Source organism: Mus pahari, chromosome 13 (genome assembly GCF_900095145.1).
Source record: "Mus pahari chromosome 13, PAHARI_EIJ_v1.1, whole genome shotgun sequence".
In the NCBI taxonomy this organism is placed as follows: domain Eukaryota; kingdom Metazoa; phylum Chordata; class Mammalia; order Rodentia; family Muridae; genus Mus; species Mus pahari.
This window is the reverse complement of record NC_034602.1, coordinates 65,291,049-65,294,290: the sequence shown is the minus strand read 5'-3', so window position 1 is coordinate 65,294,290 and position 3,242 is coordinate 65,291,049.

Genomic DNA, 3,242 nt, shown 5'->3' with positions numbered 1-3,242 from the left:
AAAAAAAAAAAAAAAAAAAAAAAAAAGAGGCAGCTCTGCTTCATTGCACCAGGACAGAAGGCTTCCAGTAAGCCTCTGAATGGGGTCCGAGAAAGGAAATCCCCGCTCAGAGGCGACAGAGGTGATCAGAACTGTCCCGAGGGCCTGCAGGTGGGTTTGGTTCTGAGGACAAGGACGGTTGGGGACCTTTCTGTCAGCAGGCCCTTCTGGAAGCCTTTCTTGCAAGGCTAGGAAAATAGGCTGTCTGCTGACCTCCTGTCTGGGAAATTGCAAGGGGCTAAAAGGGTCATCTGACTTGGAGAGCCCAGGGTGACGGGAAGTATGCGTGCCTCCAGGTTCCTGGAAATCCAGAGTGGGCCTCTCTGATTTCTTGAAGCAGGAAAGGAAGTCAAGGCTCACCCTGGAGCTTAGAATTGAAGGCAGGGGTTTGTCTTGATGGCCGGAGGTGACGTCAGTGCCTTTCTCAGAGATGACACGCACTGCCGGGCACTTTCTCTGGTCTGTTCCAGTTTACACCTGAGAACACCATGGTCTGCCAATGCAGACATTCCCCAGCCGTAGGTCACCACCCCTTGAGGTCACCACCCCTTGAGGATCGACCCACCCTTTCACAGGAGTCACGAATCAGCTATGCTGCATATCAATTTATAACATAGTACAATTCGTAACAGCAAAATTACAATTATGATGTACCAACGAAAATAGTTTTATGGGTGGGTGGGGGGGGTCACCACAACATGAGGCTCTGTGTCAAAGGGTCACAGCATTAGGGAGATTGAGAGCCACTGCTCTGGCGTAAATCCTGATCACAGTCTGAGGGGTTATAGCTCTATACAGCAAAGTGCTTACCCAGCAGGAATGAGGGCTTGGGTTCCAGCCCCAGCACTGCAAGAACAAATAAATGAATTAATCCTGCTTGTAAATGTAGAGCAGCTTAGTATGCATAGAGAGTGTGGCAGGTAGAATATGCAGTTTTGAAGCTGGAAAGATGGCTCCACAGTTAAGGGCACTCATTGCTCCTGCAGGAAGGAAAGGTTCGGTTTCCAGCCCCTACGCATGGGAGCTCACAACCATAGAACTCTAGTTCCACGGGAACCAACACTTTCTAACCTCTGAGGGTACCAAGCACGCGTGCAGTTCACTTGTGTACATGCAGGAAAAACTATTATACATATAAACTAAAGTAAATCTAAAAAAGGAAGAAGAATATAAATATTTAAGGATTCACTCAATGCCTGTCATCCATTCTCCAGGAACCAGTCACACGCAGGGGTTAGAGAATAGTGAGTCAGGATATATGGCCAACCAGTGTCTTAGGTGACAGGAATAGCCAGAGAAACCCGCTATGAATACTCCAGGCTCCAGATCTCAGCACGGCATGGGTAGGTGTCCCAACATGTGTACAGAACTCCCAGGAAAAATGTCTGCTACATTGCATGAGTTGACTGCTTCTCTGGGAAGAGGGCTGATGTTCCTGCAGGACGGTTGTCGTTCTGCGTCATCTTTACTGGAGCTAGCCTTAAAGCAGTTTCAGCATATGGGTGGTTCTGAGGTCTGGAAGCACCATGCCTGCTGCCTGCTGCAGGATGGGGAAAGGGTGTCCTGAAGCAGGCCTTTGTCCTGCCCAGGAACCAAGCTGGACCTGGACTTAAGGGGACCTGGGTCCTCCAGGGAGGGAGAAGTGAAGAGGCAGGAACACAGCTCGCTTGCCTGTTCTTTCCTCTACCTTGGAACTGTTGGCCAAGGTGAGGTTTAAGCAAGATGGAGAGGCTATCTATGGTCATCACTTAGGACCCACCCTTGCTGAAGGAATAATGAAGGTCCATTCATTCAAGTCAGCTGTCTTTCCTCCAGCCTCCTCCCCTCTCAGCACTGGGTCTCTTCTCTCTCTCTCTCTCTCTCTCTCTCTCTCTCTCTCTCTGTTGTTTTGGTTTTGTTGTTGTTTGTTTCATTTTGTTTAGAGACACGGTTTCCCTGTGTTGCCCTGGCTGTCCTGGAACTAGCTCTATAGAACAGGCTCAGGCTAACCTCGAACTCAGAGTGCTGGAATCAAAGGTGTGTGCCACCGTGCCCGGCTACAAATACTTTCTAACAGAGACTGAACACCTCCTGTGTACTCACATCCCAGCTCAACTGCTTACCGACAATAACTTACTGACTCCTCTAAACACCAGAGTGAAGTATGTCTGTTATCATTCTCACCGCGCAGATCAGCAAAGTGAGCCTCAGGCAGTGTGAATAACTTGTCCGAAGTAACGAAACTCAGAAGCAGAAGAAATGGCAGGCTTCAAAAGTCTGCCTTCAGAGTCTCAATACCCCTGGTAGTAACAGGCAATCTATTCGGTCTGAAACATCTAGGAACACTTTCCCCAATACAAAAGACAGCCGTCACCTCTCCCTGCTTCCGCTGGCATTTAAGCTAACCAAAATTAAGACAGACTGGCTACACTCCTGCAATGTCAGCACTCTGGAGGCTGAAGTGGGATCATGAGAGTCTGAGGCCGGCCTGGGCTACTCAGCGAGACCTGGCTGGAAAAAGAAAAGTGAAATCAAGTCAGTACTACCTAAGTAAGGTAGAGCAAAACCTACGAGTTCCCAGCATTCGGTTCCTGGTTGGAACTGTCACATGCTCAGTGCTCAGCAGCCACAGGTGGCTGCACTGGGGTAACGCCCCTGGGGGCATGTCCATCACCGACAGAGGAGGGGATAATGGGCAACACTACCTCCAAATCACACCGCCGAATAAAACGCAATAGTGAGAAGAGCAACCCACAGCCCACTTTTAAGATCCACGATAATGTCTGGTAGCGGTGGGGATTTTGTTTCGTTTTGACATAGGATCTCACGGGGTAGCCCTGGCCAGCCTGAATCTTGACCAGACTGGCCCAAACTCACAGATCTGCCTACTGCTTGTGCCTCTCGGGTGCTGGGATTAAAGGGGTGTGCCACTAATCCTTTTTAAAAAAAAATTTCATTAATTAATTAGCGTGCGTTTGCTGTGCGTGTGTTAATGTGTGCACGCATGCCTTCGTATGACAGCGGAGGCTAGAAGACACTCCCACACACACCATCACTTTTCTGTTATCTCCTTTCTGTGCCTGCTAGGGATCGAACTCCGGTCACCAGGCTTATGAAGCAAGCTTCTCTACTTTCTTTTTTTTCTTTTTTCTTTCTTTCTTTCTTTCTTTCTTTCTTTCTTTCTTTCTTTCTTTCTTTCTTTCTTTTTCTTTCTTTCTTTTTTT